This window comes from Bubalus bubalis, chromosome 15 (genome assembly GCF_019923935.1).
Source record: "Bubalus bubalis isolate 160015118507 breed Murrah chromosome 15, NDDB_SH_1, whole genome shotgun sequence".
NCBI classification, from domain to species: domain Eukaryota; kingdom Metazoa; phylum Chordata; class Mammalia; order Artiodactyla; family Bovidae; genus Bubalus; species Bubalus bubalis.
Genome location: NC_059171.1, coordinates 56,692,473 through 56,717,968, shown reverse-complemented (window position 1 = coordinate 56,717,968; position 25,496 = coordinate 56,692,473).

Below are 25,496 nucleotides of genomic sequence, written 5' to 3'. Positions count from 1 at the left end.
CATATCTTTCTGGCATATATTTCTGGAAAAATATACCCACCAAAAAGAAGGTTAAAGATGCTGTTCCACTCTCTATATTCCTACATTTAACCAACTGCTAACTTGGGTAGAAGTTGTCATGTAGAGAACATCCAGGGAAAAATGATTTGTATTAAGTGTGTGAAAGGCCCTGAGGAATATCTACTATTTCTACTTGGAGAGATCAGAGAGGTCTTGATGACTGAAGTAGTTTTGCTGATGTAAATTTTGTACGCAGCTGGCAAAGCCAGAAAATGGAAAGTTGCATGGAGAGAGAGTTTGAAATAATTTTTTTTTTGAGTCAGCAATAATTCATCATGACTAAGAGAACCTGACTGTCCTCCGGTTTCCCAGCATCATCACTTCTCTACCTATGCCAAGAGAAACCTGACTACCTCACTAGTCTTCCTTCTATCAGGCTGCTGCTGCTGCTGCTGCTGCTGCTAAGTCGCTTCAGTTGTGTCCGACTCTGTGCGACCCCATAGATGGCAGCCCACCAGGCTCCCCCATCCCTGGGATTATCCAGGCAAGAAAACTGGAGTGGGTTGCCATTTCCTTCTCCAAGGCATGAAAGTGAAAGTGAAGTCGCTCAGTAAGTGTCCGACTCTTCGTGACCCCGTGGACTGCAGCCCACCAGGCTCCTCCATCCATGGGATTTTCCAGGCAAGAGTACTGGAGTGGGGTGCCATTGCAGGCATGTACATAATAAATGTAGCACCAGTTATCAAGGAGTAGGAACTTTGCTTATCAATGAAAACAACAAGATTATGTCTATCTTTACAATCTTCCTAAGGACAAGTCTTATTTGAACTAAACAGATTAGCACACATTAATACAACATTGTATAGTAAGAAGCTTTTGAAGATGGTTCTCATGATCTCTACCTCTTGGTATTCATGCTTTTGGCTGACACCCGTCCTTGAGTGCAGACTTGGAACTAATGATTTGTTTGAAGAGAATATGGCAAAAATGATGGGATATCACTCCCATGATTGTGCTATAAAAGACTATGACATATATTATTGGACTCTTTCCATTGTTTTCTTGGATTGTATGCTTTAGTAAGCAAGCTGCCATATTGGAAAGATCCATGCGGGAAGAAATTTAGGGTAATTCCTGGCCAACAAAGAGCAGAATTCTTCAGTCTAACAACCCATGAAGCACTGAATCCTGCCAACCACGCGAGTAAGCTTAGAAGTGGATTCTTCTCCAGTTGAGCTTTCGAGAGAGACTGTGGCCACAGTTGACACTTTGATCACAGTCGTATGAGAGGCTCTGAGACAGAGGATCTGTATACACCATTCTCAGGTTCCTGACCCTCAGAAGCTGTGAAATAACAACTGGGTGTTGTTTTAAGTTGCAAATTTGGGGCAATGTGTTTCACAGTGATAGGTAACTAATACAGTGGGTGTTTCATTTGTATTCTAAAATTCTGAAACGATCAGTCTGTTTTTATAATATTATTTAAGAATATAGAACACACTTGTGGGTTTGATCCCCTTTGGACTCCAGCCCCTTGAATTAATTATATGTTATGTTGATTCTTCTGGAAGTATTTCAGTTCATTCTCTACAAACCTTTAGTTTCTCTTTTCTTTAGATAAATACTTGCCAAAAATATTTATTGGATTTTTTTTCAAATTCAGGAATCAATTTCCTAAAATAAAGGTCTTTACATTTAAATATAATTTTATATCTGAGTGTGCCTGCGGAGTTGAGGGAGAAGAGTATACTTATAAACATCACAAAACACATTGGGGAAACAAACATCCAACAAGCAGAGACATGTGTTTCTGTGTTGTGGGTGTATATGTGTGTGGTGTCTTGTTTATATTTATTTATTCCCTGAGTGTCTGAAGATCAGAAAACTAAAGTTGGAATAAAGGAAGGGAACTTAAAATCGTTATAGTGGGCTAAGATAAATAGGTTATTTCATTAGGAAAAATAACAGGAAAAAGTAAGGATCTAGTTTTCAAATTCTTACACTTATTTTTATTTTTTTAAGGCATAGTACTCCATATATACCAACTACTTTAAAAAGCCACATAGAAAATAATAGCCCTTCTCAAGAATTGGACTGTAGGGTAATGCAACTCTATGATTTCCCCTACTAAATAAACTCATCTGTGGCACCACTGGGTCCTTTCCAGTATCAACGGCACAGTCTTTATGATGTTGACATTTCTTCCAGCAAGTTGGAAGAGTTTCTCTACCAGAAATGTCATATTCCCATAGGAAACACCAATTTTGACTGCATTTTTAAGTTGGGAAGAGTTTGGTCTACACATTCTTCAATCTCCATGAACATGAAAATTGGATTCTTGAAAGCAAGAAGAGTGCATGTGTAGTGGCTAAATTGTTTTTTCTCCCTCAGGCTAAAATCTCAAGGTTTCTTCCAAGAGGTACAGATTGTTCTGGCTGCAAAATCTTTGAAATCTCATGTGCTTGATATATTTTTAATTTTCCCTTTATACATCCCAATGTTAAAGAAGAAAGGGGGATTTTAAATGAGCAATTTGCAATATTGTATATAGTATAGTACAGGTTTTTTAGAAAAGCATTTCTTTTGAAATATCCAATATGAAATGGAGAAGAAGCTCCAAATCAGTAAATCTGTAGCTTTGTACATATAAAAGCAGAATGAGATTGGGAAATGTGGCTACATCTTTTTCTCATGGCAATTCATTGGAACTATGATCTGTCTTAAAACCAAGAGGAATCTATTTACTTAAAAAGAAAATATATTATACAAAATATCACTTAAGATGAAGGCCTCTTTGCTCATAGGATGAATATGCAAATCTGATTTCTGCAGGAAGGTATTCATGTTTAATCAATGACACAATTATGGAGAGCATAGTTCTTGACAAACAAGTATATGGTAATAGACATATCTTTGTTGTTCAACCTCAATAAATATGCTTCAGCACTCAATTGACACCTAATTAACAGTTAATTACAGTTTCAAAGAATATAAATTTATATTTGGTTGCGTTAGTTAACTCAGTGCCTTTAATACTTTGCTCTTGGTAGCAGTCTACGTAAGAATTTTACTACATTTATTCCTCTTGCCAAGAGAAATGTCAGGAAGCTAAGAGTTATTAGAGCATTCTAATTGAAATTTGAAAACTAATTAGAATGTGTGTTCCTATTTAGAAGCTGCTGAACTAAAAAGTCTGAAGCAAAAATAAATCACTATATTTATACTATAACTGTCATAGATTCTTAAAATTAAATTCAAACGTGAGACTTGATTTACAACATAACCAAAAATATACACCAAAGCACTTTAAACTTCTTCAAAAAAGTTGTGAAGATATTTTTGAAACTAAATAGAAATAAAATCTGCTTTTCCTGGGATAAACTAACAAGTAAAATAGCAAGTAGTAGAATTTTAACAACATTATATGGAAAATATGGCAACACTGGCCAATATCAGCAATTTCATTCACAGGAACTGCATGGGATTAAACTTTTGCAAAGAAAAACTTGGCAGGAAAAATTGTCAAACTCTTTTCCAGAAATCAACTGACAAAGAAAACACACACACACACACACACACACAGTCAAGAAAATCCTGGTATCAGTGGGATCTCCCCCAAACTCATACAAAGATACATGAGCCAAAAGTATTTGATAATCTCTGACAATTTGAGGGTTTGTTAAAAAACATACCTATATGAAAAAAAAAAAAAACACAATGCTTACATTTTACAACATTGAAAGTGAAAGTTGCTCAGTCGTGTCAGACTCTATTTGACCCCATGGACTGTACAGTCCATGGAATCTCCAGGTCAGGATACTGGAAGGGTAGCTGTTCCCTTCTCCCGGATATCTTCCCAACCCTGGGATTGAACACAGATCTTCCTCATTGCAGGTGGATTCTTTACCAACTGAGCCACAGGGAAGCCCAAAAATACTGGAGTGGGTAGCCTATCCCTTCTCTAGGGGATCTTCCCGACTCAGAAATCAAACCAGGGTCTTGTGCATTGCAGGCAGATTCTTTACCAATTGAGCTATCAGGGAAGCCCTTGGGGGTTGTTTGCTTTGAAGAAGCTCAATATTTGCATTGGAGAAGGAAATGGCAACCCACTCCAGTGTTCTTGCCTGGAGAATCCCAGGGACAGAGGAGCCTGGTGGGCTGCCGTCTGTGCGGTTGCACAGAGTCGGACATGACTGATGTGACTAAGCAGCAGCAGCAGCAATATTTGAATAAAACAGAACTCCCCTGAAATATGAGATCACTGTACCCTTTTTTTACGAATAAAGTTCAGTCACCTGAGAAAGAATTGAGCCCCCACCTCTAATCCATAGCCTCTCCATCTACAACAAGGTTGTCTTGTTCTTTCCTGAGCCCATGTTGTCCCAAGAATTCCTTCAATTTGGCCAACCTTCACTGAAAGATGTCTTCTTGTTACAGGGACTAATAAGTGAATAAAACCGACAGAAATCCCTGACCCTGTGGATCCCACACCCTAGTGGAGAAAAGGAGGTATCTGCAAAACAAAATTCAGTTCACATTAACTTCAGTCTTTCCAGACTGGCTTTCATTTTTCCATCCATTCATTTGCCAAACAAAATGGCACACATGGAGCAACAGTGAGGTTCCACAGCTGGAGAGCTAGGGGCAATAAACAAGTCAAAGTAGAGGTAACCAGATAAAAGAGGACCCTTCCTTACCCTGTGTGTGTTAGTCGCTCATTTGTGTCCTACTCTTTGTGACCCCATAGACTGTGGCCTGTCGGGCTCCTCTGTCCATGGAATTCTCCAGGCAAGAATACTGGAATGGGTTGCCATTTCCCTCTCCAGGGGATCTTCCCCACTCAGGGATTGAACCAGGGTCTCTTGCATTGCAGACAGATTCTTTATCATCTGAGCCACTGGGGAAGCCCATTTTCTTACCCTGCAAATAGTAAAATCCCAGAGCTTTTCTATCACTACCTGTAAGTGTCAATGTGTTTGTGGCTTTCCATATGTTATAGGAAAACTGATAGAAAGTTACCTTGGGTGGTTCATGCCATCCCCTTTTCTCACTGAAAAGAGCCTTTAGTTCAAAATAAACTGCTGTGTAAAACCTGGATTGTGGAGCTGCAGTCAGATCAATTGCCAGGGAAAGCATTGGCTGGGGCAGCAGCTGGTGAGGGAGACAAGGAAAAGCAGCTGTAGGTACTCCGAGAGTCTGTTGGGGCAAAGAAATGCAATCCTGGGGCCAAGCAGGCTGTTGTCAGGGGGCCAGACCTCATTAGAGGAGCTGAAAGTATCACAGGATATCTGGGGAAGGAGGAGACAGAGGAGATGGAGATGGTGATGTGTCTACAGAGATGCCAGAAAGCCCCTGTTCCTGGGCGTGGGGTGGGGGCAGGGGCTCTGAAGAACCTGCTAAATTGTAAGGACTGTCAATATCTGAGCTGTCCTGTAAGTGTCCCATCAGAACTGGCCTGCAACACTGGATCTCATCTCCTCCCCTGCACTGCACCCTCCCTAGGATGCATGAAGGACTGGAGGAGAGGATCAAGGCGAGAGAGTGCTACTCAGGGAGGAAAGAGGAGAGTTGACTGGATCCCCTTCCCTGAGGGCTGGTCTGCCATCTTCGGAAGGTTCAAACTCAGAGCACAGGTGTATTTGTATGTGTGTGTATGTGTTTGTGTATGAGAGAGAGAGAGAGAGGGTGTAAGGGAAGTTTCAAGGTTGATAAGTTTAAAGTATTGAGTGTTATCCAATACAGTATACTAATGCATATATATGGAATTTAGGAAGATGGTAACAATAACCCTGTATACGAGACAGCAAAAGAGACACTGATGTATAGAACAGTCTTTTGGACTCTGTGGGAGAGGGAGAGGGTGGGATGATTTGCAAGAATGGCATTGAAACATGTATAATATCATATATGAAACGAGTCGCCAGTCCAGGTTCGATGCATGATACTGGATGCTTGGGGCTGGTGCACTGGGACGACCCAGAGGGATGGTATGGGGAGGGAGGAGGGAGGAGGGTTCAGGATGGGGAACACATGTATACCTGTGGCAGATTCATTTTGATATATGGCAAAACCAATACAATATTGTAAAGTTAAAAAATAAAATAAAATTAAATTAAAAAAAAATAAAGTATTGAGTGTTATATAAGGCACAGGGCATTAACTTAAGGACCTTGATTTTTCTGTTTTCTTGAAATAGCATCTCTCTTGAATTTCTCCTGGATGTGCATTCACTCCTACCACGTAATGGATTCTCTGACTTCATTCTCAGTACATAGTATCAGTCAGATTATCTAGCACACAAGTTTCTCCCAGAAGGAATGTAACACCATCATTGCATTCAGCTAAATGATGCTTGTGTAGCTTGAAATGGTGAATGTGCCTTCTGATATATCCAGCTTCTACATTGGCAGCATATGGTTGATGATGGTTGTGCATGCGTGCAGTCAGGAACTAAACTAACTCATTAATTTAGCATACGATCATGATCAACACAGGCTTCCCTGGTGGTTCAGGGGTAAAGAACCAGCCTGCCAATGCAGGAGACAAAGGTTCGATTCCTGGGTTGAAAAGATCCCCTGGAGAAGAAAATGGCAACCCACTTCAATATTCTTGCCTGGAGAATTCCATGGACAGAGGAGCCTGGCAGGCTACAGTCCATGAGATTGCAAAAGAGTCAGATATGTCTTAGCAACTAAAGAACAACAACATGATCAATACTGATCACTTCAGCAAAATTGATCATGCAGAAAATGGTATTGATCCTAAAGATAACCAGTGAAAGATTCTACTGGGCTGGGTTTCCACCACTTTGTATGTATATACATTGGCTGAACTTTCATAAAGCTCAAAGAGGCCCTGATGCATTTTTAGATCGCTGATATTATCTGTGACTGTTTTAGTAAGTATCTTGACTTTCAGTTACTATGTTATTTATATAAATTAAAGAAATAGTGTGAAACTATAACTAAGAATGCAATCTCTTTGGAGCTTAGCTCCTGTGACTGACACAGCTGTTGAAACACCCCTTCAGCTCTTATATAGAAGAATCTGGAAATTATCACTTGGCGGGAACTGCCAAAGAAGTTCACACACAAATTCCTGCACCCTCTGGCAAAGTGCTGCATGACTTTGAACTGACCTTGAAATTTATGGCCTGGCATCAATAGTCATTAAACGAAACAGCTTGTGTAATGTCTGGATAGTAAGTGGTACCCAGAAATGTGTTAGCAGTAGAAAGAATTAAAAATATACAGTTTCGTTTTAATTCTGGTGTAGGGAATGACCTGTGGTTTTGAGAAGTAGTCACAAAGCTGAATACCAATCTCAGGGAAAAGGACAATGTTTGTGATCCTCTAAGTGTACTTAAAACAGAGACTAGAAACAGGCTAATTGTTTTGATTTTGCTCTGAACAGCTGCGAGACATGAGACTTTCATCAGGTCTCTTGAAAATTTACAAATTGGCTCTTTCTCCTTTGCTCTGCTGAGCAAAAGGAAGTAAACTTATGCTTATCTGATATATGAATGAGAAACCACACCCTCTTAATGGCAGCATATCTGAGCCTGAAAGCAATTCAGCCCTCCTCACGCAAAGAGTCTTCAAATTTAATTGGACCCCAAGGTAGAACAAGTTAATCTTTAATCCCTGAGTTCCTTGAAAATGTCTAAGCTATTTAGTTTAGTATTTGGTTAGTATGGACTTATGCCACTTCATGTCTTACTGTATATAAAAATTTGGTTGGGAAATGATAAATATGACATACAATATTAGAGCTTTAAGATGGTCTATTGTTGTTGTTCAATCAGTCGTGTCTGACTCTTTGGAACCCCATGGACTGCAGCATGCCAGGCTTCCTTGTCCTTCACTATCTTCCTGAGTTTGTTCAAATTCTTGTCCACTGAGTTGATGATGCCAAACTTATGTTAAGATTGTCTACATAACATGAATAATATTGACCTAATAAAAATAAAATGTAATTGGATTATTGACCATAGGTGAGAAGAATCTGTCAGCTGAACTTGCCTCACCCATAGTCCCTAGTGGAAGGATAGCTCTGGGTCATTATTTATATGAGTGGCAAGTGATTACCAGCAGCATGTACCATGTAGCTTAGAATGAAGAGTTAAGAGGGGTCAATCAGGTTTCCTCTTCCTGACATTCCTACTGGAAATGGGGAATGAATCAGCTAGATGGAAGCCAAAAGAGTAATGAATGGGCAGAGAATAGCTGAGACCTTAATAGTTTAAATAGAGGGTGAAGATCCATGAATTTATGCTATTCAGGTATCTAGAGCACCTGTCAGTGTAGAAATTCCTTCTACTTCCAACTTCCTTGTGACTGAGCCCTGGCCTTGGATTTTTAAACAGATTTATAAAGGATTTTGGAGGAATTGCTAGCAGAAAATACACACCATGAAGAATAAGGCAGAAGGCGGAAGAACATTGTGTTTTACCATTTTCACTTCTTAAGGAACTACAGTTCTGTACAGTGCTGACCCCAGCACTTCCAAAATTAAGTCCATAAGCCTGGCTTCCTAAGAGTCAGTCTTACAAACTACAAGCATATTCCCAGAATCTAACTTGCTAGATTTGGCATCTCCTGGGTGGCTTCTAGGATCATCGTTTTCAGATAGCTCCTAGGCAATTCAGATATGTAGCCTAAGCCAGGTTGAGGTGCTGATGTTGCCAACTATTGCATTTTGTAGAGAAGATCGAGACCCACCGTCTGCAAATGTCAAGCCTCAACTTCACCATTAATACATGGAAGAACTCAGGAAGCACTTGCATCTCTTTAAGTACTTTTTCCAACCACCAATTTATTTTCTTCCAGATATTTGGAATCATTATTAACAGAATCAACTTAATTCTCAAGGACTAGTGGATTAAAATTTTATTGTGCTGTTAGTACACTTTTCAATTCTATTATTCAGATATCCTTGCTGAGGGCTTATTGAAGCACAGAAACTAACACAAGTTTAAAATATGATTATATAATTATGAAAGTTTAAGACTGGCACATGGAAGAAGCAATGTTAATCCACTGAAATTCTCTGTTGCTGCACTCATCTACAAATTTCTGTATATACCTTTCAAAGAGTGGCAACAAATGGAAGCAAATAAAAAACAATGAAATAAAAATATGTCAAACTGAAGTATTAGCTTTTGTTTGGAAAAGAGCAATTATTAGTCCCACTCCTTCCTATTTTCCACAGGAGATGCACTCAATCATATTCTTCCCACAAAAGTGGAAAGTTGAAGAGAACACTTCAAACATTCTCTCCATCCCACTTCTTGTAGAGGACAGAGAAGTCATGACTCTGACTGGTTAGCAAGAGATATGCAAGGGGCAATGTTTCTATAGTGGGCAGGGCATTCCATCAAAAGGAAATGAAGGTGGATGTTTTCCTGGTTCTCACTGGAATAGCTTTCATCCTAGATTTTCACAGCAGTAAGTAACAAGCTTTTGTGTATGTATATTTATGTGGTGCCAAGTGTCTGAAACCTGCACACGAGGACAGGAAAGTAGCCAATTTCAAAGCAGCACAAACTCTGTTCCAGGCAATGTTCCAAGTATATACAAAAATAAAACCATTTCATCCTTATAACACCCCCATGAGGTAGATTCTATTATTATCTCTATTTTGCATATGAAGAGGCACAGATGAAGAAATTGAGTCAAGGTGATCTGTTCAGGGTTTGAAAGTTAGATATAGGCTGCAAGACTGGATTTAAAATGCAAGATTTTGGACTTCTAGAGAGAGGACAAAAGGCTCAGTGAAAACTCTCCCCTTGAGAGGCAGATGTTAAACTGGTTGAAATTAGTAAAAAAACAATCATTTATTGTCTCCAGAGATTGACCCAAGAGCTTACAAAAGACTAGGAGGCATTTATTCATTAAAACTGATGAAATTCTGTGAAAGTAGTGAGAAGACCAACATTCAGTAGCTGCTGTGCTCCAGCTTTGTGTCACAGAGCAGTCATTTGTGGGGGGCTCTTGCAAATGTCCCAGGAAATGTCTAAATATTCCCACCTCTCCTGCTCTGCAGGGAGAGTCAAGACAGGACCACTGGTGAAGGGCATCCACTTCCCTACAGTTGTGTGTTGCTGGCCCTGGTATATTTGCAGCCTATGATCACCTGTAGGAATCACACAACCAAGCTCTGGGCTACAGAAGCTCCTCCCTGGGTTGTGAATTTCATTTCTGCCCCCTCCCCAAATTCCCACTCTGGAGCACAGAGTCCCTGGTCACAGGAAGCTGGAGCAAGCCTCAAAGAGTGGCAACACCCATCTCTACCAAGTTTGATGACTGAACTGAAGTGAGGGGCTCAACTGGTAATTCTGGTATTTAGAGAAACTGTATGTCAGTCACTCCTGGGCTAAACCAGCCTTTTAATACTATGCCCAGTGCCATTCAAGCCACCAACTATGCCTTTGAGATTACCACCCATGGGTTATCCTACTTGTTAAAATCAAGAGAAAAGTTCACATTTGTTGATTTCTTATCCTAACACTTAGTTCACTCCTTACTCTAATGTCGAATCACCTTTCAGATCAAGACAAATGAAACAGTTATATACTAACTCACATAAGTAGACAAGTCAGTTCAGTTCAGTTGCTCAGTTGTGTCTGACTCTTTGAGACCCAATGGACTGCAGCACTCCTGGCTTCCCTGTCCATCACCAACTCCCCAAGCTTGCTCAAACTCATGTTGTTTGAGTTGGTGATGCCATGCAATCATCCCATCTTCTGTCATCCCCTTCACCTCCTGCCCTCAATCTTTCCCAGAATCAGGGTCTTTTCCAATGACTCACTTCTTTGCATCAGGTGGCCAAAGTATTGGAGTTTCAGCTTCAGTATCAGTCCTTCCAATGAATATTCAGGACTGATTTCCTTTAGGAAGGACTGGTTGGATCTCCTTGCAGTCCAAGGGAATCTCAAGAGTCTTCTCCAACACCACAGTATAAAAGCATCAATTCTTTGGTGCTCAGCTTTCTTTTTGGTTCAATTCCCACATCACTACATGACTACTGGGAAAACCATAGCTCTGACTAGATGGACCTTTATTGGCAAAGTAATGTCTCTGCTTTTTAATATGCTATCTAGATAGGTCATGGCTTTTCTTCCAAGGAGCAAGCGTCTTTTAATTTCTTGGCTGCAGTCACTATCTGCAGTGATTTTGGAGCCCAAGAAAATAAAGTCTCTCGTTATTTCCATTGTTTGCCCATCTATTTGCCATGGAGTAATGGGACCGGATTTCATGATCTTAGTTTTTTGAATATTGAATTTTAAGCCAGCTTTTTCACTCTTCTCTCTTTCATCAAGAGGCTATTAAGTTCGTCTTCATTTTCTGCCATAATGGTGGTGTCATCTGCGTATCTGAGGTTATTGATATTTCTCCCAGCAATCTTGATTCCAGCTTGTGCTTCAGCCAGCCTGGCATTTCATGTGATGTACTCTGCATATAAGTTAAATAAGCAGGGTGGCAATATACAGCCTTGACGTAACCCTTTCCCAATTTGGAACCAGGTGGTTGTTCCGTGTCTGGTTCTAACTGCTGCTTCTTGATCTACATACAGATATCTCAGGAGGCAGGTCAGGTGGTCTGGTATTCCCATCTCTTAAAGAATTTTCTAGAGTTTGCTGTGATCCATACAGTCAAAGTCTTTGGCATAGTCAATGAAGCAGAAGTAGATGTTCCTCTAGAACCCTCTTGCTTTTTTGATGATCCAACAGATGTTGGCAATTTGGTCTCTGGTTCCTCTGCCTTTTTAAAATCCAGCTTGAGTGTCTGGAAGTTCATGGTTCATGTACTGTTGAAGTAGACAAGAGCTCCATAAAAAGAAAACAGACAGTGTAAAAAATTAGGTGTAATCAATATATTCATGAGCCCAACAAAAGGTCCTGGTGGAAATGGACACCAGTAGCCTTCATCACGGAGAAGGCAATGGCACCCCACTCCAGTACTCTTGCCTGGAAAATCCCATGGACGGAGGAGCCTGGTAGGCTGCAGTCCATGGGGTCGCTAAGAGTCAGACACGACTGAGCGACTTCACTTTCACTTTTCACTTTTCACTTTCATGCATTGGAGAAGGAAATGGCAACCCACTCCAGTTTTCTTGCCTGGATAATCCCAGGGATGGGGGAGCCTGGTGGGCTGCTGTCTATGGGGTCACACAGAGTCAGACACGACTGAAGTGACTTAGCAGCAGCAACAGCAGCCTTCATCAATGGCCATTGGGAGAATGCATGCTTTGATTGTCTTTTTTTCATATTTTATTCCCCTAGTAACTTATTCTTGCTCCCTGAGATCTTCTCAAATACACTGTCTGCATGGAAGTCTTTTGGGTTCTGACACCAAAATATGGTGATGTGGGCAGGGTGGGGGAAGGGTTTTCGCTTGCTGGCAGAGGTGTTTGGTTAATTATATAAACACTATTGCTTTGGGGACTTCTCTAGTGGCTCAGATGGTAAAGAATCTGCCTGCAATGCAGGAGACCTGGGTTCAACTCCTGGGTAGGAAAGATCCTCTAGAGAAGGAAATGGCTACACACTCCAGTAGCCATTACTTGGAGAATTCCATGGACAGAGGAGCCTGGCGGGGTACAGTCCATGGGGTCACAAAGAGTCAGAATGAGTGACTAACACTTTCACACACACATACACACACACACACACACGTATACACACACACATGACTTTGACCCTGGAATATAATTTTATGATGTGTTCCCCAGATCCAATCTGAAAAATAGTGTTTACTATTTTTTTAATTTTATTTTATTTTTAAACTTTACATAATTGTATTAGTTTTGCCAAATTATTCCTCCTTTGATTTTTATCTTTTGTTTAGAAATAAATGTTATCAATTTTTTTTCTTTTACCTTACACAGATTCTTAGTCTCATACTCAAAATTTCAGAAGATGAGGCTATGCCGTTTCCTTCTCCAGGGAATCTTCCCAACCCAGGGATCTAATGCAGGGATTGAACCCAGGTCTCCTGGATTGGAGGCAGACACTTTAACCTCTGAGCCACCAGTATGGAAGACAGATGATGTCCAAAATTCTAGCTGCTAGAATAACTGAATGGCTTTAAATATGAGCATAAAGGATGGTGAGATTTATCCCTATGTAATGGGAACCACTAAATGTTTTTCAGGAGTGGAGGAACTTGTTAATAACCTCATATCCACTAACCTGCTGGTGATGTCGAAGGTGAGCTGATTTCCTGACATTGAAAATACACAATCACCTAATTGGATATAAAGGATCAGCCTTCTAATTTCTGTTCCAGTTTTTGGATGCAACTCAATATAATGTATACTCAATATTGTATCCAATTTGAAGATATTATAAATATTTAGTTAATTGTTCCTTTTGATTGTGCATAATTTTTATATCGTTTGTTTATATAACACAGATCTGTCTATTCTGTTTGTGTCTTGATTTTTTAACTAAATTAAACTTATCATGTAGAAATTCCCTCCATATGATATTTAAGCAGTAAACTTACACAGAAGGCTAACCTAACAGTACTGTAATAATTTGAGTACTTTTAATAATAATGCTTTCTTAATATATACTGATCACTTTCCACATTTAGGTTTGTTGCCTAAAATCCAAAGGCCAAATTATATTAGGAACTTCAATAAACAAACCTTATTTTAACATAATTTTTAAATAGATCCTTTCATTTTCTGAGACTTAAGAGCTAGGATGCTGAGGCTGGTATGCTAAATATTGTATTCTGTACTCCATTTAGACTGATTTGGATTTAAAATTCAAAATCACTTCCATCATTTCTATCCTTGTGAGTGTGTGCCTGTGGGGATATTAAAATAGAGAAAGAGCTACTTGGAGAGATGAAATGATTGGATTTGATGCCTTAGGCCAGAAACCTCATTTTGCTTATGTTAATATGTAGAACTTTCTGCACTCCAATTCATGGCCAGTAAATGCTTTTTCTTGATTTTGTAAAATTCAGCATTGTATATCCCGGTTGAGAACCTTATTTCTTTTGTTGCAAATAGTGCTAGCAACCAATCTCAACCTCGTTTCTATTACCATAGCTCAATTATAAAGTGGTTACACACGGTTATTGAAAATCTAAACCTATATGTTGCTTTCCCTAGTGTCACTTTATTTAAGATTGCAGATTGAAGCTATTGTAATCTTAGGTAAATCAGTAATTAACTTAGCACAAAGACATAATAGAGAGATGAAATCATAAGACCTAAGAGGCATTTTTAAAGAAGAATTTTAATAAATATCTAGCAGAATATAATCCTTTTCAAAGAAGTGCAAATAGTGCCCCAGTATGAGAGGTTAACATTAAGAAGACACTTTTGTTAATATTACCTTTAAATTAAATAGTTAATGTATCCATTTCATCAGATGGATTAAAAATTCAGTCAAAAGGCAGAGATGGTTAGACTGGATTAAAAAAAAAAAAAAAACAATATCCAACTCTCTATAGCTTGAACAAACTCTGAGAAATAGTGAACCTGTCATGCTGCAGTCCATGGGATCACAAAGAGTCAGACACAACTTAGCAACTGAACAATAATAACTCTCTATAGGAAACAAGCTGTAGAGTCAAAGATACAAATAATTTGAAGTAAAAGGATATCATGTAAGCTGGAAGAGAGGTGGAGTGTTGCAGTAATTTCTGACAAACTTTAAAATAAAAATATTAGTAGATATAAAAGGGGGGCTTTTTATAATGATCACAGAGTCAATCCATTCATCAGGAAAGACCATACTCTAGAACATAAGTCTTAACAAATTAAGCAGATTGATATAGTATCATAAAAACAATTGAACATCTATATGCCAAAAGAAATGAGTCTAGATACGTCTTACACATTTCACAAACATTCACTCAAAATAGATTATAGACCTAAATGTAAATATAAATTCAGATGACTTTTGGTTTAACAAAGAGTTTCTAGATGCATCACTAAAAACACAATTCAACTTTACTAAAGCTGAAAACTTCTTTTCTGTGAAAGACACTCTTGAGAGAATGAAAAACACCTCATAAAGTGCTTGTATCCAAATTATAAAAATAACTGAAAAATCCAAAAATAATAAAATCATATTAAAAATGGACAGATGACCTAAACAGATGCTTCATAAAAGAAGATATGCTGTTGGTGTTTAGTAGCTCAGTCATGTCTGACTCTTTTGCAACCCCATGGAATGTAGCCCTCTGATCACCTCTGTCCATGGGATTTCCCAGGCAACTATACTGGTGTGGGTTGCCATTTCCTTCTCCAGTGGATTTTTCCTGATGCCAGGATTGAACCTGAGTCTCCTGCATTGGCAGGTGGATTCTTTACCATTTAGCCACCTGGGAAACCCAAAAGAATACATACAGATGGTAATAGCCTGTGAAAAATGCTCAACATCACTATTCATTAAAAAATTGCAAATTTAAACAAGATCTACTATTCACCTATTAGAATGGCTAAAATATAAAAAACTGACAATACCAAATGCTGATGAGCCTGCAGAAGAACAAGAATATACAGTCATTGCTGGTGAGAACACAAAATAGAAGACAATCTGAAAGTCTTTTAAAAAGTTATACAATCTTTATTATATACTCTAGTAATAAGGCACCCAATTATTTTTCCAACTGATTTTGAAAACTTATGTCTACATAAGCCTGCACACATGTGTTTACAGTAGCTTTATTCGTAATTGCCAAACACTGTAAACAACCAAAATGTCCTTCAATAGGTGAAAAGATAAACAAACTGTTGTATATCCATACAAGGGGAGAGCTTTTAATCATACAAGGAAATGAGCAGTCAAGCCATGAAAAGACATGGAAGAATCTTAAATGAATATTAATGAGTGAAAGAAGCTGATCTTGAGAGGCAACATACTGTATGATTCCAATTATAGGACTCTTGAGAAGGCAAAAAGAAAAAAAGAAAAAGTACACAGGTCAATGGTTACCAGAGGCTGGGGGAAGGGGAGAGGGATTAAATAAGTGAAATACTGGGATGTTTATGGTAGAGAAGCTATTTTGTGTGATACTGTAATAGTAGATGCATGGCTATAAGAATTTGTCAAGAACTCTCCTGGTTGTCCAGTGATTAGGACTCTGTGCTTTCAGTTCAGGGAACCCGGGTTCCACCCCTGGTTGGGGAACTAGATCCCACATGCCTCAACTAAGAATGTGCGTGCTGCAACCAAGATTTGGTGCAGACAAATAAATAAATAATAAGCATCAAAAAATTTGTCAAAATCCATAAAACCTTATAACACGAAGAGTGAACGTTAATTTACCCAAGTAAAATATTGTATGTGTGTGTATGCATATGTATTATGCATATAATTTAGAAATATGAATAGTCCTAGGAAAGAACGCAGACTGTGACCACAGAATCTAACTGCATTACAGAGATATAATACAACCTAATGAAACAGGTGAGAGAAAAAAGATGCTAACCTAAGTAACTTTGGGAATGAATAGAATTCATAAGACTAAAGCCAAAAGGACTACACATAAGTACTATACCCTAGCTGATAAAGTTGTATCCTATGTGGATAAAGGTTAACAGTACTGATAATGCTGTACAGTGTACCGGAAATGAATGATTAAGTAAATAGATGGTAGATGTCTGGAGCCTGGTCTCTCACTGTTTGGATAGTCTTTTGAGGTCAATATTCCATGCAGTAACTTTTCCCCACATCCTGACTTTCAGAACGGTCTTACCTTCTTTTTGCAAATTATCTAAATCCTCAGCTTTGTGTTAATAAAGTTAATGAATGACCAATTCATAACTACTAAAGGTATAAGAGAGGCTAGAGTACATGGTTTCTAACTGCCTTCTCCTTCATCTTTTATTTGAAGCCATAAATATATTTTAATAGTGGAGAGAGAGCTGTAGGTCCTGTCTTACTCTGTGCATTCTGGAGTTAGTGGTTTAAGCTGAGCACTTTTTATGCCAAAATATCTCTTGGCATCCCTGGATTTATAAATAAGATACTTGGATAGTTCACTATGGGATCTTCCTTGACACTCTCCAGGACTGAACATGCTTGTTTTCTTCTGTAGGACTTGCAGGCTTGATAAAGTTTTTATTTAGAGGTGTGAGCAGGTAGCACCCATTTCACTATGCCCTCAGGCTGAATTGGATCAAGAGAAATAAGTGATCTGTCCAACAGCTGGCAACAGAGAATCTAAGTTACTGTTTCTCAGGAGAAAATGTCAAGAGGGGTAGCTACTCATGAATTTAATAGAAACCCAACCCTCACTTTAGGAAAGTAAGAAAACTCATACTCACACAAAAAGGAAAAGTACAACTCTCTAATCTTTATATCCATGTCACTCTCATTTGTTCTAACTCACATTGAGCTATCAAATTTTGTGGCAAGTCATAAACTTGTTGAGTCATTAGGCTGCCTGGTTAATGGAGGAAAACTAAATTCCTGTTTCTGCATAATGACACTTATTCACTGTAGACATTTGCATCACTGGGAAATGATAAAACCTCATCCTTCATAATGAAGTTCTGGGCTGACAAAGAGGAAAATATAGTGTTGTGGGACAACTATGAATATAAAACAAGCTTAATAAAGAAATAGTGACAAATTATATTATGCAAAATGTAATGCAATAAAAAATGTTACTAACTCATTGGAAATGTCATAAATAATCTAAATAGTTTTTGACTGTCAAGGCCTTGAAAAATATATTCCTTTAAAAATGAGGTGCAGAAGAGATGTCAATTTAATTGCCATCATATTTTGACAAGCTTGGAGATCCCGTGTTTGGCTTCTTTGCTAAATTTAGATAGTTGCTCAACTTGAAATGAAGGGAGGAACACAATTAACCAGTTTTGCCATTTAATTGTTGATCTGGGGAGGAAGCTGTCAGTACTCTTAAGCTACAGGATCACTGCATGGGTGTCAGATTAATATTTGGATAAAGTTGTAATCAGCGTAGACAAGTACATCTTCACAATCTAGGCTAAGTCTTAGATTTTGAGTTTGAACACCAAGAAAAGACAATCGTTAAATTTGTAATATTGCTAGTAAGTTGTAGCTTCTGAAAAACTGTCACTAGCCCTTCTTAAGCAAGCTGACTGAGCCTCTGGCTTAGAATTGAAGGACTTACATGCTAGAAGGTAATTATTTTTCTTCTTCTCATCAAATATTTGCCACAGAATAATCTACTCTTGTTACCATTTGATATCTTATAGGTTTCTTAATTCTGATTTTATTGGTAAAGGATGTGCTTTCTCATCTAGGTTACCATTCTTCAACACATTTTTTTTTTCTTTTTTCCTTTTGTCCTCTATGTTTTAAAGACTGTTAACTGATGGTTAAACAAGAAGCTAAGAAGTAGAGACATGATTCCAACATCTATAATGTTTTGAAAAACATTTTTCTTTTGCTATAGTTCATCAGAAGTGACAACAGATATGCATCCTGCTCCAGTATGCCAAGGATGAAGACCCCTGCCCCCACCAAAACAAGAACTAAACTAAGCCTGTCTTTTCATTCTGTTCAAAATGCAGAAAGTAAAGAAGAAAAGAATCACCATTCAGTTCATGGTACAATACCTTACTTGTATCAGTTCTCTGTCTTAGTGTACTCTGTAATTAAAAATATGACTTATATAGGAGCTGTTTCTTTCCAGGATAAAGTATTGAACGCTGCATTCCACAGCAGAAGTTCCACCATTCAACCAATCACAGCTTTTCACTTCCCACTAAGCCTTCTCTATACCGCCCGCCACACAGCTATTGCCAATTCATTGGACTTGGCGTGTAAGAGGCCATCAATTTGCCATTTGGCTCCAGGGAGTACATTGCAGTCCCAAGTCAAGTATAATCTTTTAATTTCCTTTGAAACCCCGAGTTGGCTTTGAAATGCATACATATATATGTATGTGTATATATATTTTATATGTAATATATATATGATATATATAATATATCCCTTTTTGAATTTTTTGAAATGTGATATATATTTCCCAAAGAACAATTTAAATTCTTTTCTTGTAATTCCCTCACTTGTTTTTAGTGTGTTTAAAAATATTTCCAGAGTTATTGATTATATTCTCATAATTTTCCTGAACCATTGTCATTGACAATTCAATCTTCACACTATTATCTTTGTACAAACTCAGAAATAGCTCTGGATCAATTTATTAAAAATAATTGATACATCAAGTTCACCTATTTCTCCAACATGAAGAATTAAATATAAAACTATTGTTTTATAAGACACTGCTAAAACAATGAAGAGACAGTCACTGATTGGGAGAAAATACTTGTAAAAGGTATATCTGATAAAGGACTTGTAACCAAAATATGCAAATTACTCTTAAAACTCAATGATAAGAAAACAAAAAACTGTATACCTATGGCTGAGGTTTGACAGAAAACAGCAAAATTCTATAAAGCAATTGTCCTTCAATAAAAGATAATTTAATTTAAAAAAAAGTCTGAACAGACACCTCATTAAAAAAGATATTCACATAGCAAAGAAACACACAAAATTATATTCAACATTATTTTTCACTGAGTTGTAAATGAAAAGAACAAGATACCACCACACATCCACTAGAATAGTCAAAATTCAAAGTGCAATACCAAGTCCTGATGGGATATGAAGCCAAAAAAAAAACTACTTTCATTCACTGTTGGTGGGAATGCAAAATCCTACAGCCACTTTGCAAGACAGTTCGTTAGTCTCTTACAAAACAGTTTTAGAGTAGGTATTTATATACCCAATTGTGTTGGAAAATCTATGTTCACAAACAAACCTGCACACAAGGTGCTTAGAGCAGCTATTTATTCATGACTTCCAAAAGTCCTTTAATAGGTGGGTGGGTGGGTAAATAAACTGTGGTACATCCATATGGTGAAATATTATTCAATGCTAACAAGAAATGAACTATCGAGCCACAAAAAGACAAGGAAGAAACTTAGGCACATGTTACTAGGTGAAAGAAGCCAGATGGGAAATGTTACATAACACTTGATTTTAACTACATGATATTCTGGGAGAAGTAAAACTATGGGGACAGTAGAAAGATCAGTGGTTGCTAGAGGTTATGGGGGAGAAAATGAGGGGTGCATAGGAGAAATTCTGGGGACTTTTGAGGTGAATAAAATTATTCTGTGTGACACTGTAACAATAGATACAATTATGCATTTCTCAAAACCCATAGAAATGTAGAGTGAACCCTAATAGAAGCTGTGGACTTTAGTTAATAACAATTTGCCAGTATTAACTCATTAATTGTAACAGATATGTTGTTGTTTAGTTTCCAAGTCATGTCCAACTCTTTTGTGACCCTATGGACATCCTAGGTAAGAATACTGCAATGAGTTGCCATTTCCTTCTCCAGGGGATCTTCCTGACCCAGGGATCGAACCTATGTCTCCTGCATTGGTAGACGTACCATACTACTAATGTAAGATGTTGCTAATAGTGGACAATGTATATAGTGGGTGGGGAAAAGGGGTGACAGGGACTCTAAACTTTCTGCTCAGTCTTTCTTCAAACCTACAATTGTTTGAAAAAATAAAGTCTATTAAAACAACAACAAAACCCCCTAGTAACTGACACACTGTTTTCTTGATGCTATGATTATTATTTCAGCTATTTCTCCAATGTGGTTTATTTTATTTTTATTTATCTAGTATATCTTGTCCTATTTTAAGCTGCAAATTTGTATGCACAAAAATCATGTATTTTTAGTGTTGCTAAATATTGCTTATGTATCATTCTTCTTGGGTCCAAAGATTTTAGCTCTAATTATTTATAGTTTTTCATATGCAGTATACAACTGTGACAATATAACTTAGGTACATAAAATATTTACAAAGAATATGCAATCAGAAAATATCAAGTAACTGTAATTGACTTCACCCTTGAGCTTCCTATCAGATTGAGAATTGTCCTTACTGATTGATGCAAAATGATGTGCAATCACGTGTGATTGACTGGAAATCATTTATATTTTGGAACGCCATGCTCATTTATATGAGGACCTGCCATCCCAGTGACAGTACAGCTGATGGCAATGGTTAGCTTTGCTTCTTGTGAGGGATGTTTGGCCCTCAAACAGGTCATGAAAATTATAAGTCCACATACTATAGGATAAGTGACATTATTGTTGCTTGCTGGATAATAATAGCTAACACTTGAGTACTTAAAACACACCAGATATGGACAGAAGGCTTAGCATGTATAAACCAATTAATCTTCACAATAGTCCTATGAGGTAGGTGCTTTTATTATTCTCATTTTACAGATGACAAAAGTAAGTCATGTAAGGTTAAGTAACCTGTAGGTTTAAGCCAAATATATGGTTAAGACTGGGGGTTCAAATTGTGGACAGACCTGGGCACTCTTGGCATTCATACCCTTTTCTATGCTTCTCTTAATAATAGAAAGTGTTGACGCAAATCGTGGAACTTTGATTTTAAAAAATACACAAGGCTTCCCTGGTAGCTCAGTGGTAAAGAATCAGTTCAGTTCAGTTCAGTTCAGTCACTCAGTCGTGTCCAACTCTTTGTGACCCCATGGACTGCAGCACGCCAGGCCTCCCTGTCTATTATCAACTCCCGAGCTTACTCAAACTCATGTCCATTGAATCGGTGACACCATTCAACCATCTCATCCTCTAACACCCCCTTCTCCTTCCACCTTCAATCTTTCCCAGCATCAGGGTCTTTTCAAATGAGTCAGTTCTTTGTATCAGGTGGCCAAAGTATTGGAGTTTCAGCTTCAATATCAGTCATTCCAATGAATATTCAGGACTAATTTCCTTTAGGATGGACTGGTTGGATCTCCTTGTAGTCCAAGGGACTCTCAAGAGTCTTCTCCAACACCACAGATCAAGGCATCAATTCTTCGGTGCTCAGCTTTCTTTATAGTCCAGCTCTCACATCCACACATGACTACTGGAAAAACCATAGCCTTGACTAGATGGACCTTTATTGGCAAAGTAATGTCTCTGCGTTTTAATATACTGTCTAGGTTGGTCATAACTTTCCTTCCAAGGAGTCAGCATCTTTTAATTTCATGGCTGCAGTCACCATCTGCAGTGATTTTGGAGCCCCAAACAAATAAAGTCTGCCACTATTTCCACTGTTTCCCCATCTATTTGCCATGAAGTGACAGGACTGGATGCCATGATCTTCGTTTTCTGAATGTTGAGTTTTAAGCCAATTTTTTCACTCTCCTCTTTCCCTTTCATCAAGAGGCTCTTTAGTTCTTCACTTTCTGCCATAAAGGTGGTATCATCTGCATATCTGAGGTTATTGATATTTCTCCCGGCAATCTTAATTCTAGCTTGTGCTTCATCCAGCCCTGTGTTTATCATGAGGTACTCTGCATATAAGTAAAATAAGCAGGGGGACAATATACAACCATGACGTACTCCTTTTCCTATTTGGAACCCATCTGTTGTTCCATGTCCAGTTCTAACTGTTGCCTCCTGACCTGCATACAGATTTTTCAAGAGGCAGGTCAGATAGTCTGGTATTCCCATCTCTTTCAGAATTTTTCAGAGTTTATTATGATCCACAGAGTCAAAGGCTTTGGCATAGTCCATAAAGCAGAAATAGTGGTAAGAGTACGACTGCTAATGCAGAAGAGATGGGTTCAGTCCGTAATCTCACAAGATCCCACATGCCCTGGAGCAACTAAGGCCATGAACCACAACTACTGAGCCTGTGCTCTGGAGCCCAGAAGCTGCAGCTACTGAGTCTTATCTCAAAATACTGACACCCATGGCCCTAGAGCCCATACTTATCAACAAGACAGATCATTGTAATTAGAAGCCCACGCACTGCAAGTAGAGAGTAGCCCCCACTTGCTGCAACTAGAAAAAAGTCCATAGTAAAAGTAATTAATTAAAAAAATACACAATCTAGTTTGTCTTCTAACTTTGGACATCTAGTGCCCACAGCATTCCTGGAAACTTCACTTACTGACCTTGCTTTTGTCTTGTATCTACAGAGGCAAAGCAGATGGTGATCTTAGTTATTGTATGACCCACAGAGATTCTGATCCCCAGGAGCACTTAGTCCTGAACTTGTTGGTGACGCCAGGCACTTGCTCTAGACCGTCTCTGTGTGTGTGAACAGACCCTGTCCAAGGAGAGTTAACTTTCTCCTCCTATGATCCTGGAAGAAAAACGAGATCACCAGATACTGCAGAGAAAAGCCTGCAAGATTGTGCGGGTGAGTAGACAAACCCAAGGGAACCATGGGTACAAAATAACACAAAAGAAACTATTTATTTATTGGTTGAAGCTATGGTTTTTGGTTAATACTTCTAAAAAAAAGATTCACACTGAATTTTTGTTTGCCAAGCTTATTCTTTGTAAGCTGTTAGATAGTCTACATTTTTTACAGGTTGCTAGTTCAATATCAAACAAATGTATACGGCAGAGACCTTTTCATAAGACTGAAGAGATTGAAATTCTTTTTCATGATAAATTGAGAGAAACTGAAAAACAACTGGGAACAAATGCTGCAACTTTTTAAATCTGAAGTTCATGGATTTCTAAATGCAATCTTCTCCCCTCTCTTGTAGCATACAAAACCTACATTGAAATGTGAGGGAAGTGGCAGTTTTGAAAAAGGATTAAAGATCCTATGAAGCCAATGAACAGCACAGTCTTTGTACAATTATTTTTAGTTTCTCCCCTTAAAATGCATAATGAGGTAAATTTATACCTATCAACTCCCTGCAATTTACTTGAATTAAGTTATAAGATTCCTAAATAGCAAGAGAGATGCCTAACTGTAAAGATACTAATCTACTTTCCATAAATTTTAAAACTTAAGATCACATTCTCTTAAGAATGAATCTGAAACTAAAAGACAGGATTTTTTTCTCTTCTTTTGTGGGTAAAGGGAGAAGAATATTTTGAATATTAAAGAAAAGAGATGTTTAGAATCTTAAATTATAAAATGAGATTATAACAAGTTGGTAACTGGAGAAGAAATGAAGACTCTTTCTCCAATCTAAGACTCTTTCCCCTTCTACTCCAAAATAGTCCATTCTAGACTTGTCTAGACTATAGTTTATATTAATCATCCTTGATGTTCCTCATAGAAGCGACTGTATCCTTACATCTGCAATAATGTGCCCTCAGAAAGAATACTATATGACTTATCCGAAGAGGAAATGAAATGTTGCTTAGAGCATGATAACACATAGAGAAAGGAGAAGATGATTATTGGGTTCCTAAATTGATGTTTTGAACATTAAGGGGAGATTTATTTTACTGTATATTTTGAAACCTACTAGGATTCTAAAAAAAGAATGTGGCGTTTGAACCACATGACTCATTAGTTATAAAACTGAATTCACTATGGGTGGTAAAGTTCAGACAGATTTTGAGGGGTGTAATCCTGAGAGCAAATTAACAAGAAAAATAGGAAGATAGAAGCAGCATAAAATAAGTAAACCTGTTCCCAAAGTATAATAATAGTGCTTGCTATTGATAGAATTATGCAAGTACACTGAAAATCAGATTTTTAGAAGTGTGTCATAGTTTGTAAAATAATTTAATATGCATTTGTTTATATATGTGGGTGTATATGTATATACATATCTATAAATATCTATAAATTCTCAGTGGACTCGTGAATGAAATTGAAGAATTAGGTATAAATGTGTGAATATATAGTTTACATTTGGAATGTGCTGAGCACAATTATCACCTTGCCTATGTTAACACTGTATCATATTTATACATCTGTATTCTGATTACTCCAGAATTTTTTCCAGCTTAGTATAATCCATTTTATTCTTGCATAACTGGGAACCGGAAAACCTGTGACTTGGCCCCATGTCTATGGCCAGTGATTGAAATTTGCCTGATTGATTGAGCCATAGTCAAAATTTTCTCCTGGCAGCTGCTGGCTGTCTCTCCCCGGGTCATTGAGGTAGTGTGAAATTTTCTGCACCATCCCTAAGCTACCATGACTACAGGTCTAAATTCTCTTTAACAATCAACATTTTGGCTCAACAGATATTAATTCCTGCCTTCCATAAACTGAATTTCCCTGCCTTTCAATGACATGTCAAAAGGCTCAAATTTGCTATCCTTTACCATTTGACTGCTGAGAGCGACTCAGTTCAAACTCTGGACACCACAGCTCCTGCTAGTGGATTGGCCATCTAAACAGACAGTGTCAAGACAAAGAAGAGCTCACCCTGGTGGAGTGGTTGGCTTCTGGTTTCACTGAGAGCATCCTAAGTCACTTCTGTCATGTCCAACTCTTTGTGACCCCATGGACTGGAGCCTGCCAGGCTCGTCTGTCCATGAGATTCTCCAAGCAAGAATGCAGCAGTGGGTTGCCATTTCCTTCTCCAGGGGATCGTCCTGACCCAGGGATCAAATCCTTGCCTCTTGTGTTTCCTCCATTGGCAGGCAGGTTCCTTATTACTAGTGTCACCTAGGAAACCCCACTAGTTCAGCTTTAAGATCCTCGAGTCTTTTTTAGGG